The sequence below is a fragment of the Phyllopteryx taeniolatus genome, chromosome 4 (assembly GCF_024500385.1).
Source record: "Phyllopteryx taeniolatus isolate TA_2022b chromosome 4, UOR_Ptae_1.2, whole genome shotgun sequence".
In the NCBI taxonomy this organism is placed as follows: Eukaryota; Metazoa; Chordata; class Actinopteri; order Syngnathiformes; family Syngnathidae; genus Phyllopteryx; species Phyllopteryx taeniolatus.
Window position 1 is genome coordinate 11,213,830 of NC_084505.1, and position 25,207 is coordinate 11,239,036.

The window sequence follows — 25,207 nt, forward strand, 5'->3', positions numbered from 1 at the left end:
TGAAATCTCACAAGATAAAAATAGTTATGGCCTAGGGATGTGCCACATTTTGGTTGTTTCTGCTCCAGAGGAAAGAGTGTTGTGGGATTTCACTGAGGAATTCCAAGCACTGTTGTTGTATTCTCCCACTTGATAATTGTTCCATACACACATTATTAGTGTTCGTTGTAATTGCATGGGTAGTTCCATAGTGTATAATTTTTACATATCAGATGTACGAATCTAGATCTGTGAAAATAACCACGTATGGTAATCTTGCACGCTCACACTTACATTCAAAACTGAGTGCTACAGTATGTATAACCGCCCATAAACCAGGTGAGGCTTTAATCCTGTTCTTGGAGGAGACACTTCACTGAAATTTCTACGAGAAATGGCATTACTGCAGTGGTGCACATATGTTTTGCTTATGTCTATTTTCAAAGTGGGTCCCAGAATAATTCATACCAAAATGAACAATTTGGGTTTAATAGTTCAAAGTTAGTTATTAAAAAAAAAAACATCACCATGGCCTTCGTCCAGAAGATGTATTTATGAGGTATTTACATGAATTAACATTTATTTTCACGCAGTGAGTGACATCACAACTAACCAGTAGTGCTGCTATAGTGAAATCAATTTTGTCCATTGATAGATTAATAGTCACTGAAAAGCCAGCCTATGTGGGTATATAGGAAGGCGGGACTTAAGTAGCAACCCAAGTCACAGAGAGGTGTAATCCAGGCCCACAATCAAGTGAATAGAATTGTGATGATTTAAATATTCCAAAGGTAGGTGTAATATACATCACTAAAGGCGACATGGCTAGAGGAAAAAGCATCGTCTGGTCTGGTCACCACAGGGTTATAATGCATCGTAATCATCCATCCATCCATCCATCCATTATCCGTACCGCTTATCCTCACAAGGGTCACGGGCGTGCTGGAGCCTATCCCAGCTATCTTTGGGTGAGAGGTGTAGTACACCCTGCACTGGTCGCCAGCCAATCGCAGGGCACATATAAACAAACAACCATTCGCGCACACATTCAAACCTAAGGCCAATTTAGAGTTTCCAATCAACCTACCATGCACATTTGGTGACTTTAGGCTTGACTTGACACAAATGCTGTCCCTCCCGAGGGACACAAGCCAGTGCAACCTGTAGGCCGGTCCCGAGTCCGGATAAATGGAGAGGGTTGCGTCAGGAAGGGCATCCGGCTTAAAACTTTGCCAAACAAATATGACTGTTCATCCAAAGAATTCGCTCGTGGGCCGGGTTAACAACGTCCACCACTGGCACCGTCAACCTGCAGGCCGCCGGTGGAAATTCAGCTACTGTGGGTCAAAGTCGAAGAGGCAAAGCAGGTTCTTCGACAGAAAGAGAAGAGGAAAGCATAGAGCCTAGAACTGAATGTGGGGACTTTGAATGTTGGGACTATGACAGGGAAAATCTCAGGAGTTGGTTGACATGATGATTAGGAGAAAGGTTGATATATTGTATGTCCAGGAGACCAGGTGGAAAGGCAGTAAGGCTAGAAGTTTAGGGGAAGGATTTAAATTATTTTACCATGGTGTAGATGGGAAGAGAAATTGAGTCGGGGTTATTTTAAAAGAAGAGTTGGCTAAGAATGAAAAAGAAAAAAAGTATCAGATCGAGTGATGAGGCTGAAACTTGAAATTGAGGGTGTTATGTATAATGTGATTAGACAACACTACAGTGGTGGGTCTCATCAGCAACGGGGACGAGACAGACTACAGGAGTGAGGTGAGCCGCCTAGCCGGGTGGTACATGGAGAACAATCTCTACCAGAACGTTGAAAAAAAACAAGGAGATTGTTGTGGACTTCAGGAGAGGGCACTCCCAGCATGCTCTCCTGAACATCAACGTTGCTGCGGTGGAGAGGGTGCACAGCACCAAGTTCCTGGGAGTGCACATCACCAAGGACCTCTCCTGGACTAGCAACACCTCATCACTGGCCAAGAAAGCTCACCAGCGTCTCTACTTCCTGCGCAAGCTAAGAAGAGCCAAAGTCCCGACCCCCATCATGTGCTCGTTCTCCAGAGGGACCATAGAGAACATCTTGACCAACTGCATTACTGTGTGGTACGGAGCCTGCACCGCATCCTGCCGCAAGACTCTCCATCGCATAGTGAGGGCAGCTGAGAAGATCATCGGAACCTCTCTTCCCTACCTGCAGAACATTTACAGCACCCACCTCACCTGCAAAGCCCTCCGCATAGCAGACTTCGAAGTCTGCGGGCCAGGACTTGCCGACTCAAACAGAGTTATTCATCAGGCTCTCAAGAATCTGAACTCTCTGCCCGCTCTGCCCCCTCTAACCTTCTGTCCTCTGCCCACCTGAACTCTGACGCCGCACAATACACACACACACACAAACACACACACACACACCCACAAACTCAGTGTCTCACCAGCCACTTTAGCAGCATTGGGGTTTTGTCATCTAATTTATAAATGTCATGGCCCTGTGTTTCAAGTTGTTTTTCTTTGTGTTGCAGTGTCTGGGTGAGCGAAGGTGGGCGTGGACATCGGTGACGCACCTGTCATGCATTTTAATCATCAGCCTTTTTAGGGGGCACCGTGACGGTGTGTGGGCGTCGGAATATTCACTTGTTTTTGCCCCGTGTTTGCCGCCGTTCTGACCGCTGTCCAAATTTAGGCTCAATACGATTATACCACACGGACCGTTTGTCGTGTCTCCCTGCGTTATCTGTTTTCGATTCTCTCTGGATGTGAGTTCCTTTAGTTGCGTATGTCTCGCCATCACCTGCTGTGCCATTTCATTAAAATTGTTCGGACCTCTGACCTGGAATCCGTTCACACAGCCTCTTCCTGTTCCGACAAGATGTGTGATTAGAACATTAAAAGGTGAGAGGAGCATTGACAAGCATCTCATGAACACTGTACACAAGTCATGCACTACCTTGACATTTCCTAAGCAAACTGCGTTGCAACACTTGTGTAAAGTTCAGTCTTCTGCAAAAAATAAATGCATATGTATGTCACTGCATGCTTATCTGCCAAGTTGTGGTTCACAGTCAAGAATGAGGAAGGAAGTCAGAGAATACATATACACAAAAGAAACCGAGCAGGAATTATGCTTTAAGAATGGAATAAATATGACCATAAGAGAAGCATACACAAGCCCTCATAAAGACAGCATGGATTGTATTCTCCCTTGTAGAGATACCACTTCATCACCAAGCTGCTGAATTTCACTTTTCAATTAGTGTGCGGATCCATGCATGTGACGCATGCAGCGGACGCATCGTAAAGCACAACCACCACCCCATACCATTTATTGTAGGCCAATGGTAATTTGCCCAACAAAACTAAATGCAGCTCTCCTTACCATTTGGGTTTGAAAATGTTATAGACAGCGTAGTCTGCCGTGGTTTGAAAGTGGTGGATCTTTGCTCAGTTTTGTTGTTTGTTTGTTTTGTTGTTTTTCTGTTAATGCTGGTTAACTTTTCTTGTTTTACGTGTGTGACAATTAATATTGTTGTTATTTTTATTGTTTTAAAAGCATTATAGGTAGAAAACTGAAGTAATATAAATCTGTATTAGTCTGACAATTAATGTTGAAATATAGTAAGCGTGTCATTGGCTGTGTTTGGAATCATTCACTACATAAATTTATACAAAAAAAAGCATTTCATACCCATTCGTGTTGTCATGTGTTACTCTACCTGTGTCAACTAAGGAAACTAAAACAATTTGTCTCATGCACAAAATAAAACAATACCCCAGAAATTGAAAATATTTTATATATAGCTTTTCTTGTGACCATCGGTTGGTCACTATTTTTCAAAATGCATTGTTGAATACATTGAGGGCATATGTCGGGGATAACCTATATCAGGGGACACCATCTTGGTGGGTGAGCACCAGGTATCTCCCAAGGACCACATGAGTAGCCCACGGGCCTGTTCTAAAATTAGCTCACCAGTGATTGGACATTGTGATTTTCTAGAAATGTAGAAGGGATCATTTGAAATTGTAAACACTTGTAGAGATTTATAGAAATAAAATGTTGCATATTGATATTTATGTTTCCTAATTTTTGATAGAAATCATTAACGTGATAAGTAACATAACATAAAGGAATATAATTAATGATTAATAACAACATAACATAATTAAAGTTAATTTAAGCAAATTAGTTTTTTCAGATGTATGTATCAAACTGGTAGACCTTCTCATTAATCAGTAGCTCTCAGTTTCAGAACGGTTGGTGACACCTATACTCACTACACATTCGAGCAGCACAACAAAATGGCAAACTTGCTGCAGAATCCCATATAATGGATAGGTAGAGATTCTGAACACAACCACTGTGTAAATAAACACTGGAGTATGTTATAATAATGAAAGGAAATGTCACAAATGTCCTCTTACTCAAATATTGATGACATGATATTTCTTTTTTTCATAACAACTTTCATAACACAATATTGTAAAGTCCCTCCTCCACCTTCCCCCTGCCTGTCATTTTTCTCCCTCTACACTGCTCGCTCACCCTCTGATGTCCAGCGGGCATCCCCTCTCCTCACCGGTGTGGGCGGCACAAAACCCAATTCACTCAGCTGAGATTAAACTCACTGGGACTTTACAGATTGTGCTGATCTGCTTTACACACACACACACACACACACGCACACACACACACACACACACAGGTACATTAACACAATGTTCTCACAATGACACAGAAGTGCTCCCACTCAATAGATGGAAGGATGTGCAGAGGCAGGAATGGAAAGATGTAATAGATAGGAGCGCTGGGAGAGGGTGGCGATGCAATGGGGGAAGTAGCACACGTCACAGGAAGTGGACACGACTGTCACAAGTACGCACACCGCACACTGTGTAGGCACACACTGTTATCATTGGAAGCAGGTGCCAGCGTGTCAGAGAAAGGAACGGTTAGCACACACACGGGCCTGCTGCTGCTGGTGAGAGCTGTAGATCTGAAACATCACAGTTGAAAGTTGAAAGGAACATTCTATACATACTATCTAACTAACATACTATCACTTACAAAGATTCTCAACCCATGTGAATACCTTAGAACTACATGCTCCCACAAAACAAAAAAACTCCTTTCAAAAATATAGAAATTAATCTCAAGTACTAATTCAATACACTTACCAATCGCAAAATGGAGAGAGAGGACGCAAAGAGCCCTCCAGGCTACTATAATGGAACTGCAGGGCAGTATATGACAGTACCCCCCTCTCAACGGAGGCCTCCTGGTGTCCTGCCAGGCTTCCCCGGGTGAGCCGCGTAGAAGTCGTCCAAAAGGATATGATCGAGTATAAGCTCCCGGGAAATCCAAGACCGCTCCTCCGGCCCGTACCCTTCCCAGTCGACCAGGTACTGGAACCCCCTCCCCCGAGGCCTCACGTTGAGGATGCGCGACACCATGAAGGCCGGATGGTCGTCAATAATCCGGGGGGGTGGAGGGGGTTCGGCCGGAGGGCTTATGGTGCAGGTGGAGACAGGCTTGAGCAACACGACGTGGAATGTGGGATGAATCTTTAGGGACTGTGGCAGTTTAACTGGACGGAAGTGGGATTAATGATTTTGGTGATGGGAAAAGGACCAATGAAGCGTGGAGCGAGTTTACGGGACTCTGTTTGAAGGGGAAGATCATGTGAAGAGAGCCAGATGGATTGACCCACCTTGTATTCGGGTGTTGGGGAGCGTTGACGGTCCGCGAGCTGCTTATTGCGTGCCGCGGACCGGTTCAGCGCTGCCCGGACGTCTTTCCAAACCGCCTGGACTCTCTGCAGGTGATCTTGTACAGAGGGGACTGCCACCGCCTGCTCCTGTAGGTCGAACAGTGGAGGTTGGAAACCGTAGCAAGCCATGAATGGGGAGATACCGGTAGTGGAGCTGGTGAGGGAATTATGAGCGTATTCAATCCATGGGAGGAAGGAACTCCATGAGGAGAGGTTGCGGGCGGCCACACAGCGGAGTGCCGATTCCAGGGTTTGGTTGGTCCGCTCTGTCTGGCCGTTGGTCTGCGGGTGATACCCCGAGGATAAGCTGGCTGCTGCGCCCACCGCCTTGCAGAATTCCTTCCAGACCCGAGTGGAAAACTGGGGACCTCAATTGAGACTATGTTGATGGGGATATCATGGAGTTTGAAGACATGTAAGACAAGGAGATTCGCAGTTTCCAGGGCGGACGGGAGTTTGGGGAGGGGCACATAATGGACACACTTGGAAAAACGATCAATGATTGTGAGAATAACTGTGTTACCTTCAGAAGGGGGCAGGCCGGTAACGAAATCCACAGCGATGTGAGACCAAGGGTGGCTGGGAACTGGCAGGCCAACTGGAGGTCAGTGAGAAGACTTCCCTCAGGCGCAGACAGAGCAGGCTTGAACGAACTCTCGTGTGTCTGTGATGAGGCTGGGCCACCAGAAGTGCTGTTGAATGAACTGGGTAGTACCAGTCTCACAGTACAGGTATAATGGTTGCCAGTCGAGGATCTGGTAACCATAGTAATAGGGTGGGTGGTGGGTATTCACATTTCTCTTGGCTTGACTCCTGGAGCCTGGCCTGCGAGATGGGGGTCTTGCCTTCCTCTCTCCTCTCCTCACGTCCTCCCCCATCATTTCTCGTGACGGGCGCTTAACTTGGGCTCGCTTTTGGCAGGCTGCGATCTTTTTCAAGTGGCAGCTGGCTCCGCGGAACATGGCCGAATCCACCACCAATGCACGCCGGGAGTCCCATCAGGTAATCTCCCCCACCCAGAGGTTGGGAAGGAATAAAGAAAGTCCCGCCCCCACAGACGCCGGGACCGCAAGGACAGGGTCAAGAAGAGAAGATCCCTAATCCATGCATGTCTTTTCATCATGCAATTCAGTGTAGTGTTAGAAAAAGAAAAAGTAAATAAATAAATAAGAAAAAATAATCAATAAAAATACAGCTACAACAACAACCTGACCAACAAAGAATACAGAAGGCAATAGTTTACTTTTATATTTACAATATAGTTTTGCTATTGTCAGATGGCACCCAGGCAGAGGAATGTATGGAATGAATGTTAAAGAAGGGTGACCAGCTATCTGTGTAATTATGTCGTTGCTTTTTTCGCTCCACAGATATTTTTTTTATAATCCAATATACTCTATGATGAGATTTAACCAGTGATTAATATTAATAAATTGTTTATTTTCCAGTTTAATAAAATTGTTTTCTTAGCGGCAGCGAACAAAACAAGTAGTCCATCCATCCATTTTCTGAGCCGCTTCTCCTCACTAGGGTCACGGGCGTGCTGGAGCCTATCCCAGCTATCAGCGGGCAGGAGGCGGGGTCCACCCTGAACTGGTTGCCAGCCAATCGCAGGGCACATACAAACAAACAACCATTCGCACTCACATTCACACCTACGGGCAATTTAAAGTTGTCAATTAACCTACCACGCATGTTTTTTTTTTGGGATGTGAGAGGAAACCGGAGTGCCTGGAGAAAACCCACACAGGCATGGGGAGAACATGCAAACTCCACACTAGCGGTGCCGGGGATTGAACCACGGTCCTCAGAACTGTGAGGCAGACGCTCTAACCAGTCTTCCACCGTGCCGCCCCCAACATGTAGTGATTGTGAATATTTATTTGGGAGGTCGATTATGCTTAAGTCGCCAACTATGCACAATCTTGGGGAAAGTGGAAACCTGCAGTTCAAAATATACAAGAGTTTCTGCGTAACCAAAGTCCAAAAGCATTGAATTGGTGTGCATTCCCTGACTTACAGTACAGGATGAAAATAGGTGTCTGGGATATTTTTAGAGCTTTCCTTGCATATATTAGATGAAGAGAAGCCCATTTTATGCCTAGTGTATTGAGTAAAGTGTGTTCCATGGAGCACTTTATATTGTATAAGATGTAAATTTGTATTTTTTTGTCCTCCTAAACGTATTATTACATATCTGTATCCAGTAATTGCGGTCAGCAGACATAGAAAGGTCTTTCATTGATTTAGAGCATGAGATTAATTTATAAACTTTTTTTTTTCCTTTGTGGGAGAAGCTTCACTATTTGCTAAACAAACCCCAGCGGTTCAAGGGTGCCCTGAAGTGTTGGTATTCTTTTTTTAAATTGCTGCTTTTAATTTATTGTATGGAAGGAAGTTTCCACCTGTTATCACGTGTCATACAAATATTATTGTTAAATAGTTGTGGTAGGTGGTCAATTCTGAAAGGCAGGTGCAAACCAGTATGCAAAGCAGTGCCAGTATAACGTAGGCAAAATAAGAGGAGACGAGGATAACTTTTCTGCTCATGTCAACATTTTTTAAATGCCACAAACAAAAATGATTGATCTCAGACTTGGAGCTGTTCACGAGAAGGAGTCATGCCATACCAAATGTGACAAAACTCCTTTCAACTCTGCATTTCCGTACATCTGGGTCATTTCAGCACATGGCAACAGTTGACGCTCGCCTCTCCTAGAGTAGTTTTGGCGTGTCCTGTCCCTAGTTTTAACTTCAATTTTACGCAGTATTAGAACATACATCCACCTGCTGCACACTTGGGACAAGTTCAATGAAACAAGTTAAATGAAACAAAACATGACTGCATTTCCCAACATTTTTGGAGTGATCAACATCTTTTCTGCAACTCAGTACAACAGTTTCTCTTTCACTGACACTTCCAGTTCCATCACTTATAACTTCTTTCTGTGCTTACTTTGCTCTCCCAAACTTTTCCATGGCCTAAACCATCAGAACTATCTAAAACCCAAAACTGTATTTTAAATCCGGCGGTCTCCACCACTTTTATACCCGTTCACTCTGTTAGAATGAGTGAAAGCCAGGGAACAATTGTTTGACTGTAAAATATTACAATCTTAGTAGATCATGTTCAACAGGCCCACCAACAGCGTGCACAATCTCTTAGAGTGGTCATGCAGTTTAACGACCGCTGTTTGGGATCTTAGTGAATCAGGCTATGTCTGAATCTAGTATTTTTCCAGATGATGGACAAAGAAGTCACACAGGGGTGACGTGTCTGTGGCTCAAGGGTATATCTGCAGTGTTTCAACAACCAGTCCCAATTTCCAATTTCATTCTGTAGTAGGTGGTAGTGTAGTGATAAACATCACTGACTACCACCATGCAGCCAGAGCGGGCTCAGATCCAGGCTATGGATCTCTCAATGGATCTCTCTAGTGCCAGTCTCAAGCCAGGATAAATGCCAGGGTTTAGAAATAAATGAGCCAAATAAATAATGGGAGTTAGGAAAACATGTCTTTAACAGCATCTATAGCAGGACTATAGTTGCTAAGCTCGACTACATCTTACGTGGCCCATGCTTCAAGCTATCAACACTGGATGTGAGAGTATAACAGTAAGGATGAACGTAGGTTCTTTAGGTGGTATGCTGGCTGAGTTTTGACATTTCTTCTCTGCACACCATCTACTAAGATGTGTCTCAGAGGACCTGAGGTAGGGGGACAAACTGATGATGCATACAACTCAATTAGTGGAGGGGGAGGGAGTAAAGGGAGTAGGTGGTTTTGACTCTAAATTTCCTGTTGGTTGTGGCTCCCCAGGCAACCACTTCAACCCGCTGAGTCTAGGGGGAAGGCTTGTTTGATTGAAAGGACAGAAAGGTTATACTTTTCTTATTTTGGAAGCAAGCCCACCTCCTTTGCCAAGCCTTCCTTCTTCCCACAGAGCTATCAGATGGAACAAGAGACGGAAATTATCTTAACCCACAGCCTTGATTACAAGGAACCGCTGCATCTTGATAAAGCAGTTCAGTGGGTGCTTTTTTTTTTTTTTTTTTTTTTTTCAGGGGTGGTGGTGGTGGGGGTGGGCAACCAAGTGATCAAGTGGCAGCATCCCTTTCAAAAAATAAAATGGATTCCTGGGAAGTCAGATGAATGAGAGAGAGAAAATGTGAACACCTGTTTGGCTGGTTCTGGTCAGCTATGCTTTCACGGATATATAAAGATTTATTACAAAGAGAAAGGCTGTGTAAGTAGCCCAACAAAATTGGCACATTTTTGGGTCTATCTAAAAAGGAAGGCTTTTTATAAAATCAATATTGGTGGTTACATGAACATTGGAACATTTTAGCTATCAAAATCTTGTGTAGTGTTTTCACTTTCCATTTCTGCAATATTTTGGAGTAGACCTTGCTATTATTTTGTAACATGTAGATGTCTATGTGTCCACAAACCCATGGAACTTGCTCAAGTACACACATTTTTACCATTATCAAAGCACATCACTTCATGGTGGTTCATTTTATGGACGCGTTCAAAGAATATTCAGGATAATTATGTAAAAGAAAATATCCAACTGCTTTTACCACATACGGCCTTGACTGTGAAACGGGGTCAACATGTCAGAAGCATGAATGACTGCAACATGAGTGATACAGCTGGCAGGGCACAATGTCCAAATTAAACCACCTTCAGGCCGATCTCTAACAACCTTGACATAGAGCATCATGGACTCCATGACAGATCCTCAGATATCCATGATCAGATATCTCAATGACACATACTTTATGTAGAGAGTGCCTTGAAATGTTAGTGACATTGACTGTTTTGAAACCAGAAGTGAATGAGTCACTGTTAACACTGACTATTTGTCATACTTGTGTACACATGGCTGACAGAATTAAAGGCAAAGGAAAAAAAAAATATTTAATTTTCCATCCTACATCCAGAATGTTGCTTATGACCAAATTTTCGTAATTATTTCCTTTCAATGTGTGCACCTAAAATATTGCGAAAAACTGTTAAAAGGTCTACTTCAGCTGAGGTCAATCAGTGGCGATACATAAAACGGTTGGAGACTAACCATAACTACACGAAAACTCAGTGACATATCTGACTAATCAATAATGCTACTTGTAATGATTGACATGAAGCTCTGCCAGTGAAAACTGGGTGACAAAACAGACTAATCAGTGGTGTTGCCTGTAATGATTGACATGTTGTCCGGCCAATGACTGTATGAGTAGTGACTACTATTATTGCAAGGCTACTATTATTTTCAGCCCTCCCTGCAATTATCCCAATGACACTCTGGGCATTCTTAACCACTTGTCCACTGCCACCCACCATTGTCATGAGTCATACTCATCAGTTTGACTGGCAGAAGGAATTAATGTCAATTAAATGACAAGCTGAATAGGCAGTTAAAGAGATATTTGCATCTGAAAACTCACCCCAAGTATCTAAAATACACAAGTAGTTTTTTTATGACCAATTTTTTTAAGGTTATTAAGATGACATTCAAAAGGCACTCAATGACTCAGCGTGGGAGAAAACGAATCTCACTCTTGAGTCACCTATGAAAGATACGCCATGCAAAAAAACAACAACTCCAGTTTAGTGTTAGTGGTCAAGCTAAAATACTGTATATAGAACAGAAGACATCAGGCCCTTGAGGGAACGCACCGTACAGTCATCGTGGGGAAGGAGGGCAGTGGCCTGAGCACTTCCCCTCACAAGTGAGACAACAAGCAAGAGGAGCTACAGTGACAGGAAAGTCCATGTGAACAAGCATTGATGATACCGCAACAATCTCTTCGTCATGTTATTTTCATTTAGAATTCACAGAGGATTTAACACCAATCGCCTACTGTCAAGAGCCAATTTAAGATGAACTAGTAAAGAAAAAGCAAAAATTGATAGTGTTTTTCATTCCATCCATCCATTTTCTGTACCACTTCTCCTCACTGGGGTCTTGGGGGCGTGCTGAACTGACCCTGAACTGGTCGCCAGGCAATCGCAGGGCACATAGAAACAAACAACCATTCTCACTCATATTCACACCTACGGGCAAGTGAGAGTCTTCAATTAATGCATGTTTTTGGGATGTGGGAGGAAACCGGTGTACCCGGAGAAAACTCACGCAGGTACGGGGAGAACATCCAAACACCACACAGGCGGGGCTGGGATTTGAACCCCAATCCTCAGGACTGTGAGGCAGATGTGCTAACCAGTCGTCCACCGTGCTGCCCGTTTTTCATTCCCATTTATAAAATTTAAATACAGACATGACTTTGCATAGCAGCTGCTAATGTTACTTCTTGTTCCACCTTAAGATCCACAAGTTCAGACATGTTCTCTCTTAAGTCTTTGTATAGTGAAATAATATGTCTTCTACGTTTGACACACCACAGAGAAGAGTGTTGTTGACAACCATTCCAAATTTGAACAATAAAAAAAATTGCAAAGTATGTAAAATGTGGCTTCAAAATTGTGAAAAATCAACCCACTGTCTCGGCTCTCAAACGCTGATGACAAAAAGTGTGAAACCTTGCTCCGCTGAAAAATGGATGCTATTTTGTCTTTCGTTTTTTTACTCACAGCTTATTCTCTGTTTCCGCTGTTTGTCCACATTTCTACCTCTGACCTTACAACACTTCCAGTGCACAATACATGCAATATCATCCATCCATTTTCTGAGCCGCTTATCCTCACAAGGGTCGCGGGCGTGCTGGAACCCATCCCAGCTATCATCGGACAGGAGGCGGGGTACACCCTGAACTGGTTGCCAGCCAATCGCAGGGCACATAGAAACAAATAACCATTTGCACTCACATTCACACCTACGGGCAATGTAGAGTCTTCAATCAACTTACCATGCATGTATTTGGGATGGAAACCGGAGTGCCCGGAGAAAACCACGCTCTAACTAGTCGGCGACCGTGCCTCCACCGTGCCGCAATATCAATCAAGTCTCATTTTCTGTACTGAGTTGCTTGTGATTGCTGTGTTTTTTATGTGCTGCATCAATGTCCCCTGTAGCTACAAGCCAATCATCATTTTGTGAGTGTTTTCAAATTTCAATCGGACTTCTAAAAAAAGGTAAAAGAAAGTGATTTGAGGTAATTTCCTGTCTCCTGTACGGCAAGGCAGTGACATAGACTGACGAAACGTTTTGCAACACTCCTTCCCCCGATATGCGAGTAAACCTGGATATCTCTCGTCTTTGTTTATCTGAGTTTTACTGTCATATATGTAACACTCGAGTCTTGAAAACGTGTCCCAGAGATAACTTCTGGTCTGATTTTGTACTATATAAATACAATGGACTTGACTTAATGTGAAAGGCTCCGAGGCGTCTGCTCACTGAGGAAGCGATCAATGGCAACAAATGAGGCCTTCTACCTGAATCTAATCAGGGATGCAGCTCAAGCCTGTTATCATGAGCTCTTTCTCGGTCTGATGAAAGGGGACAAGGCAGGCAGACGTCCCCCAGGGAACAGGAGTCGGGTGGGGTTCGGCGCATAGGAAGGAATTTGCTCGATCAGTAGAATTCCAAGAGAGGAACAGAATGTTGGATGTGGATTGTGAATGTTGATATTAAACAAGTACACTGGAGGGTTCTTACACCTTCCAAAATGTCTTGGTATGCTGAAGCATTATGATTTGGGGGGTGGGAGTTGGTAGTGAGAGGGGTGGACTAAACAGCTGATTGAAGAAGTTGGCCTAGACATTTGGCTGCATTTGAAGACCAATAAGGTGATGCCATGCAAACACTGTTCCAATTTGAAAGGCTTTGGCTAATGCAGCTCTCTTTTCATGTATTTGCCTCTTGGACCAAAACATTTTTATGTTTATGTTTTTATGTACTTAGTCCTGAAAAAAGTGCATCTATAAAAATATAGAAGTAATAAGTAGAGTGAGTATTGGCGTTTTGCAGCCTAGTGAATACGAACCTACTTTCTACACCTTAAACCCCAAACATCCATCTATCCATCCATCTATCCATTTTCCATACCGCTTCTCCTCACTAGGATCACAGGCGTGCTGGAGCCTATCCCAGCTGACTTTGGGCGAAAGGCGGACTACACCCTGAACTGGTCGCCAGTCAGTCGCAGGGCACATATAGAATGACAATCATTGGGACTCACATTCACACCGTTACTGAGTGGGAACGGAATCCACACTGCCCACAACAAAGTCAGACGACTGTACCACTACACTATCGGTGACTCCCCCAAACAATAAACTGTAATTTATTTTGGACATCGAGAAACAAATTTTTTCAATAAAAAACAGAAAAACATTATGAATGTTTATTATTATTTAAAAATAGGCGGCACGGTGGACGACTGGTTAGAGCGTCTGCCTCACAGTTCTGAGGACCCGGGTTCAATCCCCGGCCCCGCCTGTGTGGAGTTTGCATGTTCTCCACGTGCCTGCGTGGATTTTCTCCAGGCACTCCGGTTTCCTCCCACATTCCCAAAACATGCATGGTAGGTTAATTGACAACTCTAAATTGCCGGTAGGTGTGAATGTGAGTGCAAATGGTTGTTTGTTTGTATGTGCCTTGCAATTGGCTGGCAACCAGTTCAGGGTGTACCCCGCCTTCTGCCCGATGACAGCTGGGATAGGCTCCAGCACGCCTGCGACCCTAGTGAGGAGAAGCGGCTCAGAAAATGGATGGATTATTTAGAAATATTGAAGTATCCTATTTATTCACAAGTTTAAGTTTGTAGCCCCTTGACTCCTTACAATTTGTGTTATAGAATGTGTCTTTTCTTAGTGTAGCTCTGGGGCTACAATTTCACCCGTTAAGTACAGAAATTAGAGGTACAATGGTACAATTACTTGCCCTTTTATACAACCCCAATTCCAATGAAGTTGGAACGTTGTGTTAAACATAAATAAAAAAAGAATACAATGATTTGCAAATCATGTTCAACCTATATTTAATTGAATACACCACAAAGACAAGCTATTTAATGTTCAAACTGATAAACTTGATTGTTTTTAGCAAATAATCGTTAACTTAGAATTTTAAGGCTGCCACACGTTCCAAAAAAGCTGGGACAGGGTCATGTTTACCACTGTGTTACATCACCTTTTCTTTTAACAACTTTCAATAAACGTTTGGGAACTGAGGACACTAATTGTTGAAGCTGTGTAGTTGGAATACTTTCCCATTCTCATTGTTGTGACAGGTGCAGAATGTGGTTTGGCATTGTCTTGCTGAAATAAGCAGGGGCGTCCATGAAAAAGACGTTGCTTGGATGCCGGCATATGTTTCTCCAAAACCTGTATGTACCTTTCAGCATTAATGGTGCCTTCACAGATGTATAAGTTACCCATGCCATTGGCACTAACACAGCCCCATACCATCACAGTTGCTGGCTTTTGAACTTTGCGCCCATAACAGTCCGGATGGTTCTTTTCCTCTTTGGCCCGGAGGATACGACGTCCACAATTTCTAAAAACAATTTGAAATGAGGACTCGTCGGACCACAGAACACTTTTCCACTTTGAATCAGTCCATCTTAGATGAGCTCGGGCCCAGAGAAGCCGGCAGGCATTTCTGGGTGTTATTGATAAATGGCTTTTGCTTTTCATAGTCGAGTTTCAAGTTGCACTTACTGATGTAGCGCCGAACTCTATTTACTGACCTTGGTTTTCTGAAGTCTTCCTGAGCCCACGTGGTGATATCCGTTACACATTGATGTCGGTTTTTGATGCAGTGCCGCCTGAGGGATCGAAGGTCACGGGCATTCAATGTTGGTTTTTGGCCTTGCCGCTTATATGCAGTGATTCCTCCAGATTCTCTGAACCTTTTGATGATATTATGGACCGTAGATGATGAAATCCCTAAATTGTACGTTGAGGAATATTGTCCTTAAACGTTTCAACTATTTTCTCACGCACTTGTTCCCAAAGAGGTGAACCTCGCCCCATCTTTGCTTGTGAATGAAGCTCCTTTTATACCCAATCATGGCACCCACCTGTTCCCAATTAGCCTGTTCACCTGTGGGATGGTCCCAACAGGTGTTTGATGAGCTTTCCTCAACTTTCCCAGCTTTTTTGGAACGTGTTGCAGCCATAAAATTCCAAGTTAATGATTATTTGCTAAAAACAATAAAGTTGATCAGTTTGAACATTAAATATCTTGTCTTTGTAGTTTATTCAATTAAATGTAGGTTGAACATAATTTGCAAATCATTGTATTCTGTTTTTATTTATGTTTAATGCAACGTCCCAACTTCATTGGAATTGGGGTTGTAGATTAAATTCAAATAAACACACAAACTGCATCCAAAAAGTCATTACATTATCCATTCCCTAGAACAACTGGTGTATTGACCATTTATGCTATCATAATGAATTATCAACATACTGATCAACCGTGACATATTGATTAATGGGTTGCTGATCGTTATACTTTAGGTGGGTGAGGGGGTGGAAGATAATGATTATGTTTCCAACAATATCCTTGCATCCACAGGTGCATCCCTATGGAAGTACAAACATCCATTTTTTTCTAGTATATTGTCTAACATAAGACTGAAGAATTTTTTTTTACCTGGGTCAACTTCAAACTCCCATCCTGCATCAGCCCTTACACACAGGACAGCGAGCTGGCAAAAAGGTAGGTAAAAAAGACTTCTTATACAGTATGGTCATGTGTAAGGGGCTTATAATTTCCCTGTGTATTGTTGCTATCATGTGATAAATGTATCTAACAGAAGGTGCCAAAGGGATAATGCTTATAAATGCATAGAATGAGTCACAGGAATGACCACCCCCGCCTCACCAACACTCAGAAAATGTGTCTTTACCACTCTTTTTTTTATCCCGTTTCATGGCACTTACCTTCGCTCTTGACTCATACTGCCATCTTCCACTTTGTTTTCACCCACCACCGAAAACCTGATAAATGTCAAGTCAAATAGCTTTCAGTCTTTACTCACAATCCTTCTCATCTCCCAAAGTCATCTCCACCTGATGTGTGCTCGTACTCATCTAATTTATAGGATCATATCAGTCACTAGGATCCATTAACCCACTGAAGTAACTGCACTCACGAACGCAATTACCTACCTGGTTACAAACTCCTATCTATTTTCCCTTAAACTGGGATTCATTTTGCCTGGGGTGAGAACACTCTACAATTTTGATGTGATCCAACTGGCAAACTGACAAATCGTGGCAACATAATGACATAACTAGTAGTAAACATGAAACAAGTGACTTACTAGAAGGATAATTTGCAATACATTCCTCCAAAGTGCATCCTGGTAGATTGTTAAAGTCATTAAAAACCTTATTCCTGTTTACATTCATGCGATCAATAAGAGAAGAGGGAGCTGTCACGTGGTTTGTTGTAATAATGTTTGCTTGAAGAAACAGACCAGAGAAAGTAATCAGAGAAGACAAACTATAGATGTGAATGGAGCCTTAGTATAAATCAGAGTTGTCCTTCAAATTAAGAGATACTGCATTCGTCCTTAATCAAAACATAAACTTTCTGTATATTGGCTGATTATTACTTTTTTTTTTTTTCCATATGTTGGCTGCTCTATACTGATGTGTTTTATCTGCAAACGTGTTGCCCCTCCCACCAGTCTGATTTTCAGTGGAGACAGGTGTGCTGGAGCCATGGTTGCACTGCATTCAGTAATTATGGAGGGGGAGGGCCAAACGTTATAAACCTAGAGAACTGTTTCTGTGTTCACTGCTGCAACATGCATCAACACAGTGGCTTAGCGCTGTTCCGTGTTCAAATCTCAGCTCTGACCTGATCGGTGGGAATTTGAGTGGTATTGCAGCCCCTTTCTGATTTTCTTTTTTTGTGTGTATTTATCACACCTAAATGTTCCGGCTCATCACACCAATTTAAATATCTCACAAAGACAGCCCTAGTAAAAGCAGTTTTTAGACGATGATTTTATTTATTAACGATAATTTTTCCCTTTATGAAAAAGTATTTGCCCCTTGAACCTAATAACAAGGTGTGTCAACCTTAAGAGCGATAACTGCAATTTTGTATCTGCGCTAACTGGTGATGAGTCTGCAATTGCTCAATTGTTCAGAGGATTTTTTTTTTTTTTAGGTCATACTACTGCCTGCTTTTAGTCCAGGCTTTGAATTAGTCACTCCAAACCTTTTTTTAAATTATTATTATTATTTGTTGTCCTGCTCCATAACCCAAGAGTGCTCTTCGGTCCACAGAGTAGTTCTCCAAAAGTCTTGGGGATGATCAAGATGTTGTGGAGTAAATCTGGGACGAGCCTGTGTGTTCGTTTTTGTCACCAGTGATTTTCCTATGGATGTCATTTTTTCCCCAGTGTCTTTCTTATGATTGAGTGACCAGTGAGGCCTGCAGTTCTATGGATATCGTTCTGGTTGAGAGGCGTGGTACACCCTGAACAGGTCGCCAGCCAATTGCAGGACACATATAAACAAACAACCATTTACACTCACATCCTACGGGCAATTTAGACTCTTCAATTAACCTACCATGCATGTTTTTGGAATGTGGCAGGAAACTGTACTACCTGGAGAAAACCCTTGCAGCCATGGGGTGAACATGCAAATTCCACACAGGTATGGCTGGATTTGAACCCGGGTCTTCAGAACTGTGAGGCAGATGTGCTAACCAGTTGTCCATAGTGCCGCCCCTGATTGGTACTATTTTAATATTATTGATTCAACAAATGACTGTAATCAGGCCTGGGTTTGGCCATTGAAATTAAAACTCACCTGTCTAAAACTGTGGTTAATAAATGCACTTTGCTTTAAATAAATAAATTTTTTTTCATATAGAAACTACTTTTTCATTCACTTTGGTCGTGCTTGTGAGATATTAGAGTTTTTTTGATGATCCAAAATGTTTAAATGGGATAAATATGAAAAAAATGAAAAAATAAAAGATGAACTGAGGAAGGGGAAAATATTTTTTTTCAAGTCACTGTATATTCCTAATCCTCGGTTTTCCTCTTACTACCACTTGTTGTGGCTGGTCCTTTTTTTGGAATAAGTGTTGCTAAAATTCAACCAAAAGAGTAAATAAACCCAGAGTAAATTGTTTGATGATTTATGAAACTTTAGGATGTCTTGTGAGGTAAACTGAGAATGAAAAATGTCGATAATGTGTAATACGTGACCCAGCTCGAACCCCAAGGTTTTAGCTTGGCTTTAGAGATGTATTTTTCCCACAAAATTGAATGTGCATGTGTGTGTGTGTGTGTGTATGTGTGTGTGAATGCGTGCATACGTATGTACGTACATATGTACCTGTATAAACATAGATTGTCCTGAAAGAACAAAGGGTGGGTAGGCAAAGGTAGAGCGGGTCGTCCAGTGACCGTAGGTTATCTGGTTCCAATCCCGGCTCCGACTGTTCGCATGTCAGTGTCATTGGGCAAGACACTGTACCCTAATTTGCGCCCAGTGGGCCTGGCAGTTCCTAGCAGCAGTCGCTGTGAGGCTTTGTAAAGCACTTTGGGCACTGCGATAGTGTAGATAAAGCGCTCCATTTACCATTTACCATCATCACTTTCACCACGTGAAAAAAAAAAAATTCTAGTTATGTTGAATTCAGAACACCACACATCACAAAAGACGAAGCGATTTGATGCTGTTTTAGACACAAAGAAAATGAGGAAGGTGAATAAGACAAATAAGGTAGACTTCCTGTTTCAATCGCAATGAAAGCTCTTTCCCAGACATTAACCACATTGTAATTACGGAAAGAGTGGAACTTGCAATATAACCTATGACATCACGATGAATTTCACGTTTGATGTTTTCGACTCAGATTTTAAATTAAACATTGTTTTGATGTACTAATAATCTAGTTACACAGTGTAAATTTCATCATGGGTTATTGCTATGAAAATGACAGTTCTAACTGCTTGTTCATTTTCATTTCATCATAGACAGTAACTTTCATTTCAATTTGCATTTAAATTAAACTCATACATGCGCAGTGATTACGCTACAGTGCCCCTTTATAGTCTTTTAAATTAGTCCCTGCTGATGTATTGTGACTTTTATGATTGTCTCCCATTATCTTGAAACAGGCTTGACAAGTTGTGGACTTCCTGTGTGGGTAAACAAAACTGTAGATTCAGCACTACCACAACTGATTAGAAAGGTCATGCAAACAACGGGGCTTCACAATGTTTGGCATGCTGAAAGAAATGGGTTCCTGTTGGCCAGGGTACACTTCCTGTCACCACACTCCAGAACGACAAAGGACCAGCCATGCGTTTCCTCAACAGGAAGTGGACCTGCTTTTGTCGGGGGCTTGTAGGATGGCTAAACTTGCAATGCTCCATCAACTGCTGAGATTGTTGCTATTTTATAGTAAGTTTAACTGTGTGAATGTTTTCAGTTTTGTCAAGAAAAGAGATTCTACGCTCAAAAACATTTTGCCATTTGTTTCAGTGGCGCGCCATCTTCCTAAACATTGACATTTTGCAACAGGGTTTAACAAAAACTAGGCCTGTAACGATAATGACTATATCGATCTATTGTTTGATAAATAAAATTATTTATCCAGACTCGATAAATCGTCCTTGTTGAGGTGAGCTGATGCACGGATCACACAGATATGGACAGCGGTGTCATTAGCCGCTACCGGGCTCATGGATGGGGCGGGACTTCTGGCAAAATGTTATTGTCGCCACGGCATCAGGGTTAGATTTTCACACTTTTTACACTATCTCCCAGTCACTGTAACGACATTTCAACTCTGCATTTCCGTGCTTTTTCAGATGTACGTACTGTCCCGAGTTTTAATGCAATGTTATACAGAATGGGCACATAATATTGCTACGCTCTCAGGGCGAGTTAAAAAACAAAAAAACAAACAATGACTTGGTTGCTGGCTTCCCCCAAATGATCAATTTTCATTTTATTTTACGTTCATCAGTATTCCATTTGTTAGCCTCCCACAACAAAGTGCAAAACCCTTTTTTTAAATACGGGGTATGAGTTCAGAATGTTTCTTGTATCAAGTGGCCGGTCTCACAGGTAAAAAAAAATGGCTTGCTACTTGAAATCACAACAAAAGGAGGAAAAAAAAAAGACAATGTTGTTTTGATGTAGTTTGGTTTGCTTAAAGACGCTAGTAAAAGCTCAATGATTGTGTTGTCTCTTGTAGCTTTGACTAAAGAATGAGTCGGCTCTAGTGAGCTAACATTAATACCTATGCTAGCTACGCATTAGACGATCGGTCCATATTGAACTCAAGTATTGATGAATATGCTTTAATGATATGACAACTCGTTTTGCGAAATTTTCGGTGTGCCTTGAGTGAACTGTCAGTAATTCAGTCAATTGGCATAGAGATCAACTGGCTCGTCTTCAGCGGACCAACGGCGGGCCTCATTTTTTATGATTTCAGAGGGATAAAAAAACAACGATATTATGTATCATGATAGTTTTGGGAAAATATATCGTTTAAAAAAAAATTTTAAAATACCGTGACAGCAACAAAAAAAGAAAATCCAGGTGATTTATTCTCTGCCATCTCTCAAAATTGCAGACCCAGATTATTGACAGGCGGCACGGTGGACGACTGGTTAGAGCATCTGCCTCACAGTTCAGAGGACGGGGGTTCAATTCCCGGCCCCGCCTGTGTGGAGTTTGCATTTTCTCCCCTTCCCTGCGTGGGTTTTCTTCGGGCACTCCGGTTTCCTCCCACATCCCAAAAACATGTATGGTAGGTTAATTGAAGACTCTAAATTGCCCGTAGGTGTGAATGTGAGTGCAAATGGTTGTTTGTTTGTATGTGCCCTGCGATTGGCTGGCAACCAGTTCAGGGTGTACCCCACCTCCTGCCCGCTGATAGCTGTCATAGGCTCCAGCACGCCCGCGACCCTTGTGAGTATAAAGCGGCTCAGAGAATGGAAGGATGGAGATTATTGACAGAAAAGAGTAGAATTGATGTCATGACATGGCTGATATACCTTTTGAGGTATCTAACAGAGACCATATACAATATAATGTATTGGTTTACTTTGTTAGAGCGTTAGCCTCACAGTTCTGAGGTGCGGGGTTCAATCCCCGTCCCCGCCTGTGTGGAGTTTGCATGTTCTCCCCGTGCCTGCGTGGGTTTTCTCCGGGCACTCCGGTTTCCTCCCACATCCCAAAAACATGCATTAATTGGAGACTCTAAATTGCCCGTAGGCATGACTGTGAGTGCGAATGGTTGTTAGTTTCTATGTGCCCTGCGATTGGCTGGCAACCAGTTCAGGGTGTACCCCGCCTCCTGCCCGAAGACAGCTGGGATAGGCTCCAGCACGCCCGCGACCCTAGTGAGGAGAAGCGGCTCAGAAAATGGATGGATGGATGGATGGTTTACTTTGATGATTATCGTGCAACTGGCATGGAATTGATTCTTAGTCAATGACCAATTTCTAGTATTTTGTTCCAGAAATGTTTTGTTATTGCTTCCAATTGCCAATCTAACTACCAAAGTCTTCTTTCTTTTGCCTTCACTATCATGCTGTCTCTGCTGGTAATCGACGCTAAAATAACATACATTGGTGAAATGTCTAAAGTTAAATGAGAGACGAGTGAGGGTCAGTGCTCAGAATTTAAGACACAGGCTGGGTGTGAGTCATCATATTAGGCTTAGATCCCTACTTCAAAGAGGAAGACTTTGTTCACGACTCAACCAAAATGGTACGTGTGCCTTTATCTGCGTACACAGAGAATGCCTCTATATTCACATTATTGTCTCTCTTGTGTTGTTTCCCTGTAGGTGTAGTTCCACCTAAAACCACCTTAGTTCTCCTCTTGTCAAAGAAATACATGCTTATCATTAAAGTTTGTGGGCAGATCATGTTTCTATTGCAGAAGTATCACTTCTCATCACACAATGCCTCATACAAAGTAGACAGCTGCACATTTAAATAAGAACATTTAAATAAGTGTATTGATCCTCTTTTCTAATTGTTTGCCAGATGATAAATTAGGGTATTTCCTAGAGTTCCTGTAATAAATCTCATGGTACTTCTCATCTCGCTACATTTTGGACGTAGGTGGTGGAAGTGTGCAACTTTAGGTTTACATGGGTGGAAGTGACACCACTATTACAAACACAGGCGTGGCAGAGGTTGACTCAACCTCAAACAAGATTTTCAGTTTAATAGTAAACCAGCAACCCTTCCAGTGATACCATTAACATGATGACACATCTTTGTAGGAAATACAAGGCTTTACCTACATAATCAGAAATGAGTTTCATCTTCATTTCCATGTATCATTCGTGTTTGTACACAGAAAAACTAACACGCCCCTGGTGTTGTGTATGTACATGCCTTCCATGTGAATCACCTGTTTGTGTTGTTTTGCATATATTTGCCATGTGTCACATGACATTCCCTTGAGAGTGATCAAACTGTTTCAAGACAGATCATGTGAGCAACTGTCAAGTGTGAACATGTCTCCCCTCGGTAAAAAGGAAAAAAAGGGTGCCACATTTACCTGCTATAAAGAATAAAAAAAGAAATTGTACAGTATAGAGACAATCTACTCATCTAATACGGATATCATTGTAGTCGATTAAATATATATTTTTAAATCTGTACAATACCGTGATTGGCTGGCAACGACTCCAGGGTGTTGGGTCTCTCCCAAAAGCAGCCTCCAGCTCAGCCACAACCCTAATGAGGACCAGCGTGATAGAAAATGAAGGGACGGATAGAACTACAATATCTAAAAATGTGGTGTCAAATTTTCAATATTAGTTGAATAGCTGTCTCTTCTTTTTCATAGAGCAAGCAAGAGAATCTGTGTCTCCGAAGTAGTCTTAGTCATATGACTATGCTCAAAGAATAACACCTAAACACCAACCATTATGTGTCACACATTCACACTCACATTGATGCTATTTCTGTTCCAGAAGGGAGCAATTTTGGGCTAGGCTGAATACCTGCCTTGACGTCTGCAGGCACCAGCCTTCTCCCTTAGCCCTTTTGATGACTCAAATCCCAAAGGGATTGGTTCCAACGCAGCCTCGTCCCCTCGGCGCTGCGAGGTTACGTCTATCATCGATAATCTTAAACTCTCACGGGTAGGCGAAGTGTGATGCTTGCGAAGCATTTGGAAAGAGAAGGATGTTGTTTTGTTTTCTTACATACTGTATGTATGGGGGTGTATGTTTATTTTAGATTTAAGTTGGCGGTGTGAGTTGAGATGAACACTGAATCATATCATATACATACGTAGTCTCCGATGTATTGGAGAATGACGACAATACTGTGAGAGCCTGCACATGTGCCCGTGAACAAAAATATATCAAATGTGTGCATGGTGAGGTATGAGAGGAGAGTACATGAGTGGTTGTTTCTGTGTGTATGCTAGGGGTCGAACTGACTAGTCAACTAGTTGAGCTTGAAGTCGATTAATTCCCAGTCCCATGTGTTTTGAAAGCAATAGGTGCTGTGTGTCATGAACGTAACAGAGGATAGGACCCAAAAATGCACGATTCCAAAACAAATGGACAGTTTCCAAAAAGAGAGGTTTAATAGACGGGCAAAGGTCGGTACACAGGAAGGCAATCCAAGAAAGGCAACAGTATCCAAAAACATGAGGCAAAGAGGCAAGGTCGATAATCGGAACAGGGTCAAGTCTTACTGTGAGTCTGTGACGTGGAAACAAGGAATGCTGGAACGCGACGACAAGGTACAACGAACTGGCAACGAGAGGGAATGAGACACGAGGTTAAATACAAGGGGTAATTAGGGTGAACATGCTCACAGGAGCAGGTGTGTGTGAAACAGGGGGGAAGACAAAACCCGGAACACACACACACACACACACACACACAGACAGTACCCCCCCCCCTTAACGGCCGGCCCCAGGGCCCCTGGATGCGCAACGTGGAAGTCCCGAATGAGCGAATCATCCATGATAAACGCAGACAGTACCCATGAACGTTCCTCGGGCCCATAGCCCTCCCAGTCCACCAGATATTGAAACCCCCTGCCCCTCCGACGAGACAACAACAGCCGCTTCACAGAGAAGACAGGGCCCCCATCCACAAACCGGGGGGGAGGAGGGGGCCTGGAAGGCGGGACCAGAGGGGACTCCCGGGCTGGCTTGAGTAGGCTGACGTGAAAAGTAGAGTGGACCCGCATCGACCTCGGGAGCCTCAGCTTCACGGTGACAGGGTTGATGATCTTTGTGATGGGGAAGGGCCTAACGAACCTGGGAGCGAGCTTCTTGGACTCCACCCGGAGTGGAATATGTTTGGTCGAGAGCCAAACTCGCTGACCCACTTTGTAGTTCGGGGCCGGTGTCCTCAGACGGTCAGCAGCGGCTTTGTAGGACCGTCCCTGGCGCAGCAGCATCTGGCGGGCTCGCTCCCAGGTCCTCCTGCAGCGTCTCACCAAGGTTAATGCCGCTGGAACTGTGGATTCTGGGGCTATGGCAGGAAACAGATGGTTGGTAACC

General features: G+C 42.9%; 1 long non-coding RNA gene across 1 annotated transcript in view; it reads right to left on the minus strand.

The window, feature by feature from the left end:
* The window catches only part of LOC133476269 (uncharacterized), a 34,253-nt gene extending 10,719 nt beyond the window's left edge, over nt 1–23,534 (minus strand). Inside the window, exons 1-2 of the long non-coding RNA XR_009788008.1 lie at nt 23,346–23,534; nt 16,610–16,666 (exon numbers count right to left, since the gene is read on the minus strand). This is a non-coding gene — a long non-coding RNA (uncharacterized LOC133476269). The remainder of the gene's footprint in view (nt 1–16,609; nt 16,667–23,345) is intronic.
* Nucleotides 23,535–25,207: the final 1,673 nt, after the last annotated feature.